General features: G+C 35.9%; 1 long non-coding RNA gene across 4 annotated transcripts; it reads right to left on the bottom strand.

The window, feature by feature from the left end:
• Window positions 1–12,578: 12,578 nt before the first annotated feature.
• Window positions 12,579–18,183, bottom strand: LOC147841037 (uncharacterized). 4 transcript variants are annotated; one of them, XR_015505887.1, is made up of 5 exons: window positions 17,880–17,966; window positions 16,890–17,265; window positions 15,989–16,144; window positions 15,496–15,591; window positions 12,579–14,051 (listed from the first exon to the last, which is right to left on the bottom strand). It is a non-coding gene; the product is annotated as an uncharacterized LOC147841037 (long non-coding RNA). The 4 variants fall into 4 exon arrangements; XR_015505884.1 differs by having other exon boundaries at window positions 17,028–17,265; XR_015505886.1 differs by having other exon boundaries at window positions 17,127–17,265.
• Window positions 18,184–18,512: the final 329 nt, after the last annotated feature.

The raw sequence follows: 18,512 nt of genomic DNA, 5'->3' as shown, positions 1-18,512 counted from the left end.
CTTTTTGAAATTGTCGAATCAAATTCGTACTAATTAGCCACTAAACTGACAAAATGTGAAATACTTCTTCTCATGAGATCAGGCTGGAACAACACTGTTGAAAACCGGGTTAGTTAGTAACTGTAGGGTTAGGGTTGGGGTTAGTTGTTGACCCTGGGGTGTTACAGACTGTACCAAAAAATCGAGGACCGGGGGACAAGGAGGGGAGTGAAATTATGGGAGTTTCCAGGAGAAATAACAAAATGGGAGGGTGACGGGAGATTTGTCTGAAATACAAGAGACTCCCAAAAAATATGGTAGTGTTGGCAGGAATGCTCCCCACTTGAAATTAATTTTCTTCACTTCTGGTCACATGGACTGGCTTTTGGGTGAGGCTATGCGGGACTGGCTTGTTTCTGCATTGACACAATCTACATTGTAAAAGTGCTATAGAAATAAAGATGAATTGAAAATTGAATTCCTCTGCCTTCAAAAATTTGCCAGTCTTCATTCTTTTTGTAAGAAATATCTTCCAACAGTCCAATCGGTTTCCAAAAAACAATATCATGCACCACCCTACATTTATACAGTTATGAACATAAATAATTTCAGGCTGCACTTTATTTTACAGTTTTCTTTGTAACATGTTACATGAAATAACAATACCAATCAATTATGTAACTAAGCCCAAACCTAACCCTCATTTCAACCATATGGCCATGTATTTATTTAGTGTCCATTTCTCAAATCTATAGTTACACTGTGCCACTATAAAGTGTAATCTTTTTTGACATTGTATACATTTTAATAACTATATGCAATTACATTTGTAATTCCTTTTAGTAACACTTTAAGAACTACACACTATGAATCATCTTTAAAGCATTAGCAAATAGTGAATTGATTATTTGTTAAGCTCTACCTCTACATTAATAGACATTAGTAAGCAGTTTAAAACTCCAGATAAAAATGCTCTATTCCTGAATTAAAAGCATGTTTAAAATCTGCTTAATAATTGCACTTTCATACTTTGCTACTTAATTTAGTCATGAAAAATTTATCAGTGCCGCATTATTTACAAATAATTTGTATTTAAGAGTAGTTGGTGATTTTTAAGATCATTCACAATGAGTTAGTAAGCAATTAATAAACTATTCAAATAAACATTTATGTTATCATTCAGGCATATACTAATAGTTAATTTGTATTTTAATAAATGCTTTATTAACTCAACTTTATCCAGTTTTGTGACCTAATGAAGTCTGCATTGATGCGTCCTCGATATCAAGAACACATCCGCAAACTTTCACGTGTTCTCCATTCTTATGTCTTGAGTTTTAGAACTGAACTTTGGCAGTTGATGATGACATTTTACGAGAACACGAGGACACATGATCGTTGAAAAATGCATATTGAGAAAAAGTCTATGAGAGTGTCATGAGGTTGTAAATGATGGAATATCTGTTTTTTTTTTTTTTTTTGGTCTTACACTGTGCTGCATTTCAATTGTTTTCAGTTATCTCTTTATCTCTTTAAGTAATCAAAAGAGGACAAGCTTCAAGAATTTTAACTTCATCGATATGTACACTACACTGGTTGGCGAAAACGCATCTTGCAATAATACCAGGTGTTAATGGTGTGTAATATAACATAATATTCAATTAATGTTTCTCCAAACTTTCTATTACTTTGTAAAAATCAGTTAATCATGATGTTTGCAGTCCATCAAGGATCATTAAACGTGTTAACCTTTTCACTGCATTTTGAAATCATTAAATTCCATTCTTACATTTTAAAACATGCTTTTAAAAACCGTCAAAAGGCCGATAGGTGACCAGTGATGTGTTTTCAGCGGTGGAAAAATGGTGCCCCTGTTGGGTGTTCGCTGCAGGAGTGATCTGGCATTTGTATTATTAGCTGTCAGAATGAATACAGGCTGATGCTGAACAGACGCTGTGCAGAAGCAGTGGCGGAAGTGGCACTTTAGCACAGTGGCTGATTTCATAGCGATTAGTGCAAATCACCCAGCACTTAAGGTTATTGCCCAGGAGAACTAATAACAGCTTGACACCTCCTGTAAAATTTGTGATGTGCCACTTGCCTAAGTTTATTATGATATTTTTATGTGATAGCCCAAGGAACCCCAGTCAGAAATTATATCTGTCAGTATGTGCAGAGAATGAAGCAGGCGGTTTGTTTGGAATAAAGTTGTAAGCCGTAGAATGGGAGTATTTAGGGCTTTAGAGCAGGGAATCGTTGGTGGTGCCCTCTCTAAACCCCCTAGTATACAGAGGCTTGGCATGACACTGAAGCTGCTGTCGCCATGGTGACAAGCCACTTCAGCTCAATCAGTGGTGCCCAGTGTTAACCAGCTTTACATCAAACTGGATTCAAAAGAATAGAAGAACAGAACTGTTTGATTTATGGATCATAATAATTCATGTAAGATGGACATAATGAATGGAGAAATATTTATTGATTCAAATGAATGAACTAACCTCCTGTTTGAAATTTATTTAACAGGGACAATGCTTATTATTCATTCATTCATTTTCTTTTCGGCTTAGTCCCTTTATTAATCTGGGGTTGCTACAGCAGAATGAACCGCTAACTTATCTAGCATAAGTTTTACGCAGTGGATGCCCTTCCAGCTGCAGCCTATCACTGTGAAACACCTATACACACTCATTCACACACATACACTACTGACATTTTAGCCAACCCAATTTACCTGTACCGCACAGTCTTTGGACTGTGGGGAAAACTGAAGCACCCAAAGGAAACCCATGCAAACACTGGGAGACTCCACATAGAAATGTTCATTAATCATCATAGAGATGGTCATCAATCAACAGTAAAACTGTAAGACAGAGCTAGCCACAAGGGCTGATTTTCCTCTGTTGCCCCCTGCCAGATTTTAAAAAGTCAACTTACATAAAAACCACAATATTACACTTAAAATAAAAGTTACATACACCAAAAAAAGACAAAATATATAAGAATTTTATAAAAAGCAAGAGAAAAGAATTACACATGATTACAAACTTGATTTGCTTTTAGCCATTTCTTTAACTTGTCTTTAAATATTGAATTATTAGTAACACCCCTTAAATCAATATTAAGTGTGTTGCAGAATTGACTGGCTCTAACTGAGAAGACTGACTGTGCTGAAGTTGTACAGATGTGGCAAATAAGAATGCATGTTTCTTCACGCGTAGTGCTTACCCAGGGATACATTTCCCACAACCATTGTTAGTCAACTGAGGTTGCAAGCTGATCTGGCATTTCTCAAATACATCGTTCCAACAAACAATTATAAACTGCATTGCAAACTTATACATTTGCAACGGCTTCTCTATAGCTGTAGTTATTGTAGAAGCATAGTTCCTGGTTGTGTTCTATTCCCAGTTATCCACCATACCCTATTCCTTTTAAACATTTCAACATTTAAACTTAAAATGGTCTAAAAAAATTAAGCATTAAAGTATATCTAACGTGTAATTTGCTTTGCTTTACACTAAACGTTCTATTTGCTGGTTAAGTGTACGGAGGTTAAGTGTGAGCTTTGAATAATTCTATGTGAATCATGTTTCAATCTTGAGATTCGAATCCCTAAAATTTAAATGTGATTTTACCCAAGAGCTGATTCTTACAATCATCATTAGCCCTTCGGTGAAACTTTAATTCTCTTTCTAATATAGTGGTGTTTAACGTAGAAAATGTTCAACACATTTTCAGACATAATAGTTTTAATCACTAATTTATTTTGTCTTTACCATGATGAGAGTACATAATATCTCACTATTTATTTTGCAAAATAAAGCTTAAAGTGCAATCTAAATTCTTAACAAGGATAAATCTAAGCAAATTGTTTTGTGAATTGTTTTGTATCCGATAAATATATATAACTGCAAATCAGGAGGAGATATGAGGCTCAAGAGGTCCGATGTGGCTCTTAACAGACTAGTAAATGAGAAGAGGGTTAATATATCAATGTTTTTTTTTTCCTTTTTGGTGTTGCAAGACACAAAGCTTCACAAAAGACTGTCAAATCAAAAAAAAAAAAAACTTTATTTATTATTGAACCATTGTTAATCCTATTATTAGGATTAGAGTAAATCACCTTCATATTTTAGAGGGGTAAATTAGAACTTCTTTTTTGGGGGGGGGGTTTGGGGTTTCGACCCTAGCAACGCCCCGACGTCGACACATTCAAGCAAAAGATCCAAACGCAACATTATTTATTTATTCGACTCTGAGTAGACTATTCTGTTGAAGAACGAATAGTATTAAACATAACACACTTTCAGATTTAAACCTCAGCTGGATGTTTTATTTAACTTTGAGTTGTGTTACACACTGAATGGAAGGTCAGTTTCGAAAACCCATAATATGGGCTCTTTAATGTGAATGGTGAAATGGGTTATCTCATCTTTCTAATGGTTAACTTTTTTAGGTAATCATCACATTTTTACATTGTTTATCACCGTCATTAGATCAGAAAATGTCTTCAAGTCTCAATCTAATACTTTTAAACAGGCCTTCGGCTTTCTCAGCCCCCAAATAAATCACAAGGATAAAGTGCTGTTTAAAAATAGTCAATCTTGAGGGTCTGAAGCGCCTAGTCCGAGATCTACAGAGAACGACAGTGAAAAGAGTAAGTGATGTGAAGACTGTAATAGCCTCAAACTGTCACAGTGTTTGCGAAGCCTCCGAAGACATATAGGAATATCCTCTCCCCTGCTTCCGACAGCCAACGTCTGTCTCCATCAATCAAGTGGAGTTAATTTAAAAGCATAAGCTTCTTAATTAAAGGAGGTTAGTTGAGCACTGAAATCAAATTCCTGAAATGAGTTTTAATGTCCTCATATTCCCCAGCTCATACAATGCCTCGTCCTCATCACCTCTCCAATGGTGGAGTAATATTCATCGCTTCCCACGTACTGTAGTCATAAAACACAGTCTGCGAAGAGCATCCTCTAAAAGGCCGAGAGACGTTAATGTGGTCTCGGCAGGCCAAATGCACTTCTCTCTTATCACCGTCTCACTCTCTCTTTTTCTCTGTCTCTCTCTCCCCCTCCATGCCCTGCATCCCTGATGGGAAGCGCCGGACGAGATGAGAGTAGAGAGCGAGTGAGATGGCAGCATTAAGTAAATAATTTGTATGATAATTCATTACAGTGGCGTCTTTTTCAACTTTAATTGGTCTAAATGAAGAGACATTTCACACCATTTAGATAAAAAAAAAGGGAAAAAGAAGGCCAGCATAATGAAAAGGGGGCCTGGCTATCGGACTTCAGAGGTTTGCTCTAAATGAAAATGTAATTGCAGGCGGACTGGTACAAGAGGAGTCGACCCAGCGCAGCAGATCGGGGGTATCTTCAGACAGCCGCGCAAAAGCTAATGACTGAGCAATTTGGAACATTTACTCACCCCAAAGACTCTCATTAAGTCAATCACAGGCTTAGCCGAAGCCCACTCGCAGCGGCGGAGGGAACCCTACGCGTTTATTCCGACATCAATCAGGACGGCCGTCTCTCGCTCGCTAAAGCTCTCTCTCTCTCTCCCTCCTCCCTCTGCTAGGAAAAAAAGAAAGGCCCAAGTAATTTATTCGGGATCTTTGAGAGGATAATGGCCAATTATTTGTTTATAACACTGGTTAAATTTTCATTAGGCAGATTAATGGAATATCATGTACTGTCAACAGTGGACCGAGGGGTGGTGTGTCAGAGATAAACGCCCCGGCAGATGATGTCGCTCACTGGGTAAATTGGTTTTTCCCACTTCCCCTGTCTCTGCTTCTCCATATGGAAATGCAAAAGGTGAGGAGATGACAGAATATGGAATAGGGGATATACTGAGAGCCCTCACACAGCTTGTGTGTGAGGGATGTGTGTGGTTGTGTGCATGTGTGTGTGTTTATATACTTTCGGCTACTGTTTGGATCATGAAAGTTGTTTGCACGTCTCAATTTTTAGAGCTCGATTCATTTATGGAGAGAATGTGTCTTGGGAACATGGGTCGAACGAGTTATATAGTGGCTTCCTTTACCGTTTTCAATTTTCAACTCTAAGACTTTTAATGCTTCTGGAGATATAGTTCCAGCGTTCGGCGTCTATCGAGCCAAGATGTTGGCACCATTTAAATGATTCATTTCAACAGTTTAAACTTTCAGATGGGCTCATAAATAGATTCATGGAGTCATAAATAGAGCTTTTAGAGTGGTGACACGAGGGGGGTGGCATAATCTGACATTATGCAGCCGACTCTATTTCTGTAAATGACAGTCCTCAGTAAGCGGCTGCTACAAGTAAAGGCAGCGGGACACATTCTGACCCCACAGACTGATAGGATGATAAATAGGGGTTTGAACCTGAAGTCAAAGGTTCATAAACAGCCACTTGAAACGTATCTAAGAATTCCTATTTTCTGCATATTGGAGGGTCATACTGCCAGAGGCATATCTATACACACACACAAACACAGATATTACTGGCTGGCTTTTAGTGCTTCAGAGAAAATTTCTGAATAGTCTTGAAGCAAATCAAGAGGTATTTATATATCTTCTGCATATATGAGTACACCCTGTGTAAATATATATATATATATATATATATATATATATATATATATATATATATATATATATATATATATATGCTAATTATGCTAATTAATTGGGATTTTTTTTAAAGAACAGTGCCATTATAATATAAATATATTTATTAAATATATTACTATTTTGTTTAAATGCACCAAAATACATTGTTTATATCCACTTCGTAATGGATAACAATATTTATTTTCAAAATGGGGTGTACTCATATATAAGTGTCAATTCATTAAGTAACAGCACCAGTGCCACATACATTTTAGTACAGTAATCTGAGCTACATTCACTATATTTAGAATTTCCTATTAAACTAGAAATATTTTGACATTATTTGGACACAGGTTCATCAGTAGCATTTGTGGTTCTACTAAGAAGTTTAACACAATTTTAAGTGGCCTTTCCATTTGACAAAAGGATAATTAAAAGTTGAAAAGGGTTTTTAGATTTTTTAAATCTACTGCACACAAAAACTCAAAGAAGTCAAAAACAAAACCAAGTGAAAGGTTCTTTAAGGTACCAAAATGGTTATTCTAAGTGACAAGGCCCAAAATTAGCATTTTGCCAATGGCTGGGGAATTTACTTGCCATGATTTTTTTATGAAAAAAAAAAAAAAAACTTATAAAAATAAACTTGCAATTTGTAGTAGCAATAGTAGTACTATAAGTATTTTATCTGTTAAATGTTAAACCAAGTTTTTGTTGTATTGGGAAAACACAAGGATATGTTTTATAGTTCTATGTTGACAACGAATTTTTTACATTCTTGACTAACCTGGATGTACATATTATAGTGCAGCCTTATTTGTACTGTGTTCTCCAGCACTGTTCATTTAAAAAAAATCCCAATTAATTAGCATTTAACGCTATTGCATAATGGTAACCCAGCAAAAACTTATTTCAAGTGTTTTTTTAAACACTTTTATTTAGGGTCAACATAAAATAAAAAAGTAACTTGAGTAGCTTGAACAAATCCCTCGGTACAAACCTGCAGGTATGGATATGGAAGAAAGGTAATGCCTTGTTTTTTTTAAGTCCAACTTTAAGTAATAGTTAAGTTCAACTAAAATTGTATTTTTTGTCCTTCTGAAGCACATAACGATTATTTTTTTTTGCCTTAAAGCATGGGTCTTGGTGATTAATTCAAGTTAACCTCGAATTTTCTAAATAATGTTCACAAATCAGTTTTGATTCACAAGCATGCCTACATCTTAGATGGCCCAAAGGCTATAGGTAAATTAACAGCTAATTTTCTTTTTTGGGCAATTCACTACTGCTAACTAGAGATTTCAAAGAACTCTACAAACATAAACAGATAATAATTAAAAGCTGTTAAGTATATTCTTGAAATTTTCTTTTCGCCACACTCTAAAAGAACACATTAGCAGACGCAAAATCAATCACAAATGAACCAGTGTTTAAAAACAATGTGTTTATTCTCTAATGTCTTTTTTTAAATTAATCAGGATTAATGATAACACCTGCAATCGATTGTAGTTAGTTTGTATCAACACGACCAGTACATGTAGCAGTCTCGCATATCAAAGTGACCAGAGGAAGTGAGCAGATGCAATGGCCTAAAAAATAGGCAAAAAAGTCAAGCGCTTTGCCCCCTCCTCTCTGTCACCATCCATATCACGGTGGACAAATTGTCCTGATCTCCCTTTCACACATGCCTTCTCCACATCTAAATATTCATCCATCACTTTCCCTAAGTCCAGTATCACCCTCCTTAAAGGCCTGTGGGGAAACCTGAGCGGCGTGGCTCCACCCAATCAAAACAATCGGCTGGCGAGAGGTGGGGGTTATCAAGGGCCCGGTGATCTGTGGCTGGAGCTACGAGCTGCCGGCGGGACACAGGCTCCATTTAATTAGGCCTGCTGCTTCCCTCTGGTGTGAAAGACTCTCAGACCACTTTGATTCACCATTGCTCGCCCAGCAGGAAGTGCCTGGTGATAATTGACACAGGATTTCCTTGTTAACCAGCCACAGACTGGCAGGATTAAAGTGACAGAGATCTCCAGAAGAAAGTGGGGAGTTGATAAAGGAGGGGTTGGAGAGGTGGAGGTGCTGGTTGAAGGTTGGGGAAACGGTGCGAGGGGGGCTGCTATTTACCGCTCTTGAGGAACCAGAGAGGAAATCGCAATAACAGACGGGTGTGTGGGTCCCGGCGTGAGTTGTAGCTCCTACTTATCTTGGCCATTTCAGCTTGGCTGATCAAAGATTGGCTCCCTCAGAATAACCTGGACCCTGGGTTGAGTACATGCTTCCACGCTTTGGGTTTTTTTGGCAAATTACCATCCCCTCCTTTCCCTGCCTCCCCCTCTACTGTGGTATTACTGTTTATGGAGGGCTAGAGAGGTAATCGCTTTTCATTCAGACAATTATTCACATATCCTGAAACGAAAGCACATTTGCAAATGACGTAATTTTCACCTCTATGTACCAACTAGGTCATAAGCCTTGACAAAAGTATTATCATGCAAAGAAAAAGAGAGAGAGGGAGGATTCAAACTCATCCGTCCGTGGACAAACATGAGGTTTCCACAGCACCTAATCCATATTATTTATTTCCACATTTTCACCTTGCTTATCCACACAGCTCACGTGCACACACACTCACACACACACACACACACACACAAACACTCTCTGACTCGCTGTGTTACCAAGTGTCCAGATTTAGGTTGGAATGGAAAACGAAATATCCAAGAAATCAGGGCACGGGAGTGTATATATTGTGTTAAAGCATGGTGTTATACACACATTACAGTCTTCATTTTAAGTTGTTAATTGTGAAGAGAAATTTAGTGCACTTTGCTGATACATGAAGAGCTCTGTTTCAAACACACACACACACACACGCACACACACACACACACACACATACACACACATGTTTGTTTTTGTGAAAAGTGGGGACATTAAATAGGTTTCCATTCATTTTATACTGTCCAAACTGTATATTATATTGCCCTCACCCCACCCCACCCCTAAACCCAACTATCACAGGAGACTGTGTGCAGCTTTACTCTCTGATTAAACTCATTCTGTAGGATTTATAAGTATTTTGAGAAATGAGGACGTCACCAATGTCCTCATATTTCACCTCCTTTTTGTAATACCTGTGTCATACCCATGTCATACAGATTTGTGTCCAGATATGTCACAAAAACACGTAAACAAACACGCATACAGATACACATTTTGATTTAAAAGTAATAAATGGTTCATAAGCACTAAATTAATATATTAAAATTATTTCTGAAATACACTAAAGACTTGTTAATTATACATAAAATTTAGATTTAAATCATTTAAAATATATAGAATACTAAAGCTACAGTTTAAGTCAAAATTATTAGTCCCTTTTTTAAATATTTCCCAAATTATTTAACAGAGCAAGGACATTTTCACAGTATGTCTGAAAATATTTTAACTTCTGTTTTAAACACTTTAAGGTCAAAATTATTACCCCTTTAAGCTATATATTTTTTTCGATAGTCTACAGAACAAACTATCGTTATACAATAACTTGCATTATTACCATAACCTGCCTAGTTAACCTAATTAACCTAGTTAAGCCTTCAAATGTAACTTTAAGCTGTATAGAAGAGTCTTGAAAAATATCTAGTCAAATATTATTTACTGTCATCATGGCAAAGACAAAATAAATCAGTTATTAGAAATGAGTTATTAAAAATATTATGTTTAGAAATGTGTTGAAAAAAAAACTTCTCTCTGTTAAACAAAAACTGGGGAAAAAAAATAAACTTGGGGGGTGGTCAATAATTCTGGAGGGGTAATAATTTTGACTTTAACTGTATATTTTAAATTTTAATAATAGACCACAAGATTATTCTGTCTACTGAATAGTTGAATAAATGACTGCATTGGTGAGAATGTGAGACTTTTAAAAGCATGACAGCGTTTTACCAATGGCTATCTTGCGATAGGTAGTGTAAATACACTGAGCATTCTTGTTTTTTTAGATCTTACTTTCAACAGACTTTACTTTCATTGGCAGCATGATGAATAATCCGATAGAGGCATAACTCTCCTGAAGTGGAATCCATCAGGAGGATGAGTATTTGACCCGTCTGACCTTTACTTCCTCCAGCTCCATCTGTCCAGAGGTCAACAACATCATCACACATGACAGAAAAAAACAACTGGAGCTCTATTGCTGTTTCTGCTTAGCCAAGGCTACATTAAGGCTGCATCCCAAACCACATACTTCCATACTATATAGTATGCTAATAACATCATGCAAGCTGAGTAGTATGTCCGAATTCATAGAATTCAAAGATCAGTATGCGAGAAGTACCCAGATGACTTACTACTTCAGGCGAGATTCTGAAGTGCGCATCGCATGCACTCTGTGCTATCCCATGACGTCCCGCGAGAGAATTAATGAATGGGAGTGAAGCAACACAACTGACGCAGGTTGATCATGTGACCATGACAAAATGGTGGATGTAGGAAGTCTGAATTCATTTCATACTTCTCACATTTATGTTGTATAGAACATACTTTTCTAATGGCCGAGTGGTAAGTTTAAATTCAAATGCAGTACCTACTGAGTAGTACGAGGTTTCGGACACAGCCTAAATGTCTATTAGACCATTTAACTCCTTTAGGCTAAAAGGCTAACAACATCCCTGTGTTTAGGTTGTTTTTACCCAAATAAAAAACCAAAAAGGAGCATTTTCAGATGAGGTTATCAGAATTGTAGTTTTCTTTCTGATATTAACAAGGTTTTTGAAAACAGTACATAATCTAAAAATGCTGGGTTATCCTCAGAGTTGGACATGTTCCTTTAATTAGTTACAGTTACGAGTAACTCACAAATAGTAATTCAGTTACATAATTATAAAAGTAACTAATCACCAAAGTAAGTAAATATTGTGATACTTTAAAAAAATCTAATTTGTCAAATAACTAAAATAAATATAAAACATTGATCTACTAATCTATTTTAATTTTGTTGTGAAACAATATAAGAAACGGCAGCATGTCCTCAACTATATATCTAGATATTATTATGTTTAATTCTATCTGAGTAATAAGTGTTTTAGGGAAAGAAAATTATATATTATTATTGTTTAAATTATTATAATTATTTGCTTTGACATAGCTTTGACAAACGCTACCTTAGAACTTGTTGGATTTTCCATCGTTCTGACTTCTGGTCGTTGGTGTATGCGCCACTTACTGTGCATGTGCTCGTGTGAATACTCACACTACTCTGCCTCTAATTGGCAACCAATAAAATGCTCTCTATCTAAGCCAATCATCACTTTATCAGTTACATCAAGTTCACAGACACACCAATCATCACCACTGGTTGGTTATGTGTCCCGTCCCAACCCTGAACACACACATCCCAGAGAAAAAGAGTTTCTATGGCTGAGCAAGTCGCTGCTCACATGAAAAACTGCTTCAGCGTTCTCAGTTAAAGTAAGTGTTTTATTGTCAGTAACAGTAACAACAATGTAACAGGGAAAACAGTAAATAATTCGTTATTCGTTACTGGAAAAATAACCCATCACTGAGACAAATGTGAGCATTTTAATTATGTTTTTAATTAATATTTGGGGTATCCTGCACTGAAAAAAATGATATGTTGAATTTACTTAATTTTATTACGTCAAGGGGTTGCACGAAATAATTTTATCTAAATCCAGATATATTTTTTAAGTTAAGTGAATTTATATTTTTTAAGTTGAGTTTACTTATATTTTATAAAGTGGTTCTACTTATATTTTATACATTGAGTTTATTAATCTCTTTCAGTAATTTCAGATTAATTATATTCATAATTTTAGCTAAACTATTTTGAGTAGAATTAACTCAAATTAATTGTGCAACCAGATCAATTTAATCGTTTAATTTCTACATATTAAAATTAATTTTAATCCAATATTTTTTTTTATCTATTGTATCTTTCATTAATATTCAGACAAATAAAGCAAACCCAATATTTTCAACTCCAACTTTATTTTTGTGATCCAAGAGATATTTTTGCTCTCTCAAAGAATGGCAGTAATGTAACTCAGTAATTATTTCTCAAATTGTTTTCTTATAACAAAATGCAGTATATCATCCATTAACATAAAATACATTGTACCATTCGTAACAAAACAAGTGCACCAGATTAGCTGGAAGACAGCGAACACTAAATAACTTGTGTAAGAATATATTTAACTGCAAACTTAAATTGAGTCAATATTGCAAAACATTAGAGCAGCTTTAAATATTCACAATAGTGGCTGTATACATATACACACAGGAGAACTTTGGAGGGAAGCCTTTTAACACACAACAAAACATATACAAGTAACAAAATACACCAGTACTATACAGAACAAAAAATACTATAGTACAAGAACTGTCCACAGCTGCAACACAGTGCACACTGAGGACCTGATGCTGAAATTACAAAAAACTGTAGTTACATTCAAAAAATACTAATTAAAAAAAAGATTGTTATATAACAAAATAGATTTTATGTTTGGCTGAGGTGAAAAAGTTGGTGTATAAATATGGAAACAGACTTACTAAATAAAATGAAACGTGACTTAAATGTCCACTGAAGCTTAAGCTCCTCTAAAAAAAATAAAAATAGTGTCAAATGAAAACATCACATCTGTGTGAAGCAATGAGGAGGCTGTAACATTCTCACATGAAACTAAAAGAATTGTCATAATTTCATGTTTTACACATGGTTCCCCATTGTTTAAACTTTGACTGGAGCTCTTTTAATGACGTCATCTCATTGTGTCCTCTTCTTATGCAATGCCTTAATGGTGCAGACATCATCAACTGTTTATCTCAAAGTGCTTAACTTCTAATATTCATATGGCGTTAATGGATGGATGGATACTTTTTGTGCTGAGTGTGGATAGAAACCTGGCCTATTTACAGGATTGCAATTTTTATTTCAGGTGAATATTCCACTAAATCCAATGACAACTTTAAATGTTCACACCAGTGGCTATGTATTACAGTCCACCACTCACTTTGTTTTCAGTTTGAAACATTTTCTAGAGCTGCATTTTACATCATACTATATGTTTTCTATCGCCTCCCAAACCAGATTTAAAAATGCAGCTTAGCAGCGTTTACATGAGCGGCTGAAGAAATCCTACAGTCCAGCAATGATTTTGTTCTTTAGTCCAAGGACTTTGGGGGAAAGTCTTTCTCCATCCATTTTCAAGAGCACATTTTGAATGAATTCATAAGAGTATTTCAGCTCTTTGGGGTAGGCCAAGTTCAATACATAGATGACTCCCAGCATCATTGCAGATGCTTGGGCTACAGATCCAATGTTGTCCAGAATGATTTCTCCTTCAACATAAATGTCATCATGTGCTCCAATTTCTCCACCCTCCTTGTTGATGACATATACGCCCATGGTGGAATTCTGCAGGTCTCTCTGGATGCCATCTCCTTCAATGTCCTGTATATTTGTAGAATATAAGAAAAACATGAATTTATGTAATAGATTTTAATGACCTGCAAATTCTAAATTTCTTTATATTTACAATACATAATTACACTGGTCAGTAAAACCATTGAAAATATTTTTGTCAGTTAAGTAAAGGTTCATGTGAATTAACAAACCACAGATTTTTGTTTTTATGGCTTTATGAAAAATATCCAAAATTTTCTGCAAATGGAGCAGACACAGAAGTCAGAATGGATTGAGAGATGGACTAACACATTATTAGTTTTGGTCTTTTAATTTAACAATAAGAAAAGTTATGAATAAAGCCTGCCTTATTGTTTCAAGAACCAAACTGATGGTTTAAAATGTTTTAGCCAATTACTGAACATCTCCAGTCCAGACACAGACAAATGTACATCATCCTGTGACAACATCCATGTTATTTTACTCTGCAGCATTTCATTTCCTCAACATAAAGTTTGTCAGAGTCTGTTAATAACTATTGTATGTCAGACTTCTTGAATGCACCAGGGTGTGTTTAGAAAATGTTACCTGCTTTGAAAACTCTGCAGCAAATTGTTGATTTTATACAAATATTCTCATAATGTTAAAGGAGAACTCTGGTCAATATTAACATTGAGCTAATTTTTTTGTAAAATTTGGAGTGCTGTCAGTACAGAGAACAACGCCAGAAATCGGTGTTGCCTACACAGTGTTATGCTCTTTTTAAAATTGGCACCCTGTTGACTTCAATGGGGCAAGTTTTAAACATGCTTTTAGCCTCTTAACATCCTTGATGTGTCATTACAAATGCCCAGCCATGTGAGTGATTCTCTGACAGCAGCAGATGTGAAAGATATGAATAAAAGTGATGTTAATTCAGCCAGCGCACACATCTTAATTTATTTCCTGTTTTCAGTCAAAGTCCACAGTAGTCGATTGTCGAGATCACACGCGTGATCATAGGTAACTAAACCTATGCACTTGAACTCGACAATCGACTACTGTGGACCAAAAAACAGGTTCTCTGTACTGACAGCACTCCAAATTTACAAAAAAACGAGCTCAATGTTAAAATTGACCAGAGTTCTCCTTTAATGCATTCATCATCAATGGACTAAAACATAAAAACCACAGTATGATCCTCTGTAGTGACATGCTTTAGTGGCTAGAGCATTTTTCAAGTTTTGCATTAGTTGATTTAAATAAACAGCAGGCTTCCACACTATAATAGCTCTAGACCCCAAAACACGACAGCATGCAGACTGTGTAGGACTACAGCTGCCATAGTTTTGGTGTCAACACACTGATTTTGTTGTGCACTGGGTTTGTTTTTGTTGAGTGCCCCTTTAAATGTATTTTCTTCTAACTAGTGGGTTAGTGACATTAGGATCTTAAAACATTTTATAATACAAGACAGTACATCAGACTGATAAATGCAATTACAATTACTTGCCTTATACTCCTGAATGAGATGTTCATCATCCTCACCAAGATAGATGCAAAGTGCCTTGAGGACTGCTGCCCTTTTAAGATTGATGTCACTTGTAGCCTGTGTAAAAGGACAACAACTATTAAAATACAATAAATAATAAAAAATGTCTTAAAACTGTAGAATACTTTAAACCTGTGGTAACCTCAAAAATATATACACAATGACTTCATGATACATTCTGTAAATGGGCTGCCTTCTTTAGCTAAAGAATGTTAGTGTATTGTGACTTCATTTTCAGGTCTGAATGTGTAGGGCAATAGGGTGACAGTTCAGTCTGCATGGTAGGTGCAAATGTACCAAAAGATCTCCGTTTTAAAACAAAAATGTAGTAGTGTGGATGTAGCTTAGGAACCTTGCCATTTACAAACAATCAAGGCTGGCACTAGACAGGTACATTTCAGGTTTCTCCACAGTGTATATGATATTTTCAACTAAAATATTAAAACATGTTTACCTCTTGCAAGATCGCCAGATGTTTGGCTAGTTTTTGGCCAGAAACACCTTCCTTTTTGATGAAAATAGATGTCAGCTAGGGTAAATGGCTGTCCAACTGAGCCATAAAGGTTGTTTCAAGTGGGATGGTTGTTATGCGCTGGAATTCAACATTTATCTACACACATAAAAACAACAACAGAAGACAAAGAGTACTGTGATCAGCCATTGGTGTAATGATATTTTGTAGCTATTAAATAGATATAATCAAATTTTCTTATATTAGGTGTACAGTGTGTTCTAGCCAGATGTATTGCTATCAATCAAGAGTAATGGCAAGAAATCAAAACTGGACCAGCATCCTGCATCCTTATTTAAACCTTAATAATATTTTTTTATATTTACAATGGGTCAAAGTGCAATGTAAAAACCCAGGGAGCAAGCATGTGCTTACCTCATCAATGTTTCTTAAGCTACCATTGTTTGTACAACAATGCATGAAATATAAACACATGTAGAGTGATTTAGAATAAATAATTGTGTAAGGTTATTTACATTGTGTCAGATCATAGTACATGGCGATTTATTATAAACTTTTTGTGAAATCAGAAACAGAAAAATCTCTTCGCAATGCAGTCCACAAGCCTACTACTACTAAGTACATTGTGAGATATTATAACTGAGTCAACAAGTCAAGACCCCTGCCAGCTCTTAGTTTTGTAAATGTAATTAATTTGTTAATTTAATTAAAATTAATTAATTAATTATTCTGTCTTCATGCCATATCACTAACTCTATTAGTATTTGGATTTGTCATGTTCCACTTCTATACTAAAAGTATTAGTTTAAAATTGGGAGCAATAAATGCAATGCCAACATAATTGGTCTTTGTGTTTAGAGCAGAAACAAAGTTGAACATCAACCTGCAAGCTAAACCCTGGTCTTTCACTGGACTATCGGCTGTGGTCGAACTAGCTGGTCCTCTTGTGTCATCTGCAAATCTCCTGCAATTTAGTTATGAAACATTTGCATGCTTCTACTACATCTACTTTCACCCCCACCTTTACGTTTTAAACTCTGATAAGGCGAGTCGGAGACCGTCCACGAGGACTGCGACCCATGCCGCTGCCACGAAAGAGAAGCTTGTTTACTTTTCCTACCCGCATTCCGCGAAGACCTGCCTCTGATTAGCTAGTGTTCGTTGCAATCGTTGGTTAGGTCAAAGAAGCTCTTTGGTTAGGTTTGCGCGAGCGACGTCACGATCGGTCGGAGCCAGTCAGCGGCAGAGTAGGGGCGGGTCTACGGGTGTAAAAAAAATACAAACTTTTAAAGAAACGATAAATTTAGGTACCCAACGTAACTTATGCCTGCCATTATGATTATGTAAAAACATAAATTCTTGCCGCCAGTGCACATTAACCACATTTTACCAACATGATTTCACAGGTCTATTTTGTTCTAATGTTAACACATTGACAAGATTAGAAGAAATGCTTACAGCCAGTCAGGAATAACGTTATGTAATGTTAGGCTTGGCCAGTCTAACGTAACGTAACGTTACAAGCCTAGACAGCAAGGAAGGTGCTGCTACAATTAACGTTAACATTCGTAAAACTGTTTTGCTTTTATTCGGCTTCCACAAACTAATAAATAATCAAGACAAACACTGAATTCACCAAGCATTTAACACTTAAGCTAAGTTAACTTACTAATCTTACACAACTCACGTAGTTAAGCTAATCGCTGAAACCTTAGTTGTAATTTAATTTAATGTAAGTTAACGTTAATTGATATAAAAACATACCAATTTAGCATTAGCTAAACACATTTTCTCTAAAATGTTTAAAAGTGTAAACAGAACCCTGTTTAAGTAACAAATATAACACACCAATGATTATATATTGATTACTTACCAAAAATGCAGAGCTGGATGCAGCATTCAAATGAGTGCATCACGTTCAATCTCCCCGCCTTGGCGCCTTCAGGAAAAAAAGTGTCTGCACATGCGCAGACCGGATAGTATATGGAAATTAAATGAAACGTATTTTTTTCTAATTACTTTTAATTGAATGAAATTAACTTGTTTTAAACAAAAGCAGTGAATTTGAAAATTAATAATAAAAAATAAGTAGGATTAAATAACACATTAAAATCAGTGAAATTAACCAGATAAAAACATGTAACATTTACAAGGGGTCAGAATCATTTTTTTCAGTGTGGTGGCGCAGTGGTTAGAATGATAGCCTCATAGCAAGAAGGTCGCTGATTTGAGACTTTGCAGTGTCAGCTGGCATTTTAGTGTGGAGTTTGGATGCTCTCCCTATGTTCGCATGTGTTTCTTCAGGGTGCTCCGGATTTCCTCACAGTCCAAAGACATGTGGTATAGGTGAACTGAATAAGCTAAATTGGCCGTAGTGTATGTGTGTGAATGCAAAAGTGTATGGTTGTTTCCCAGTGTTGGTTGTGGCTTGAAGGGCATCCTCTGCGTAAAACACTATGCTGGATAAGTTTACACCAGATTAATAAAGGGAATAAGCCTATAGGAG

Source organism: Danio rerio, chromosome 13 (assembly GCF_052040795.2).
Source record: "Danio rerio strain M-AB ecotype USA chromosome 13, GRCz13ab, whole genome shotgun sequence".
NCBI lineage: Eukaryota > Metazoa > Chordata > Actinopteri > Cypriniformes > Danionidae > Danio > Danio rerio.
The sequence above is the reverse complement of the archived record's forward strand: the minus strand, read 5'-3'. Positions and strand labels throughout refer to the sequence as shown.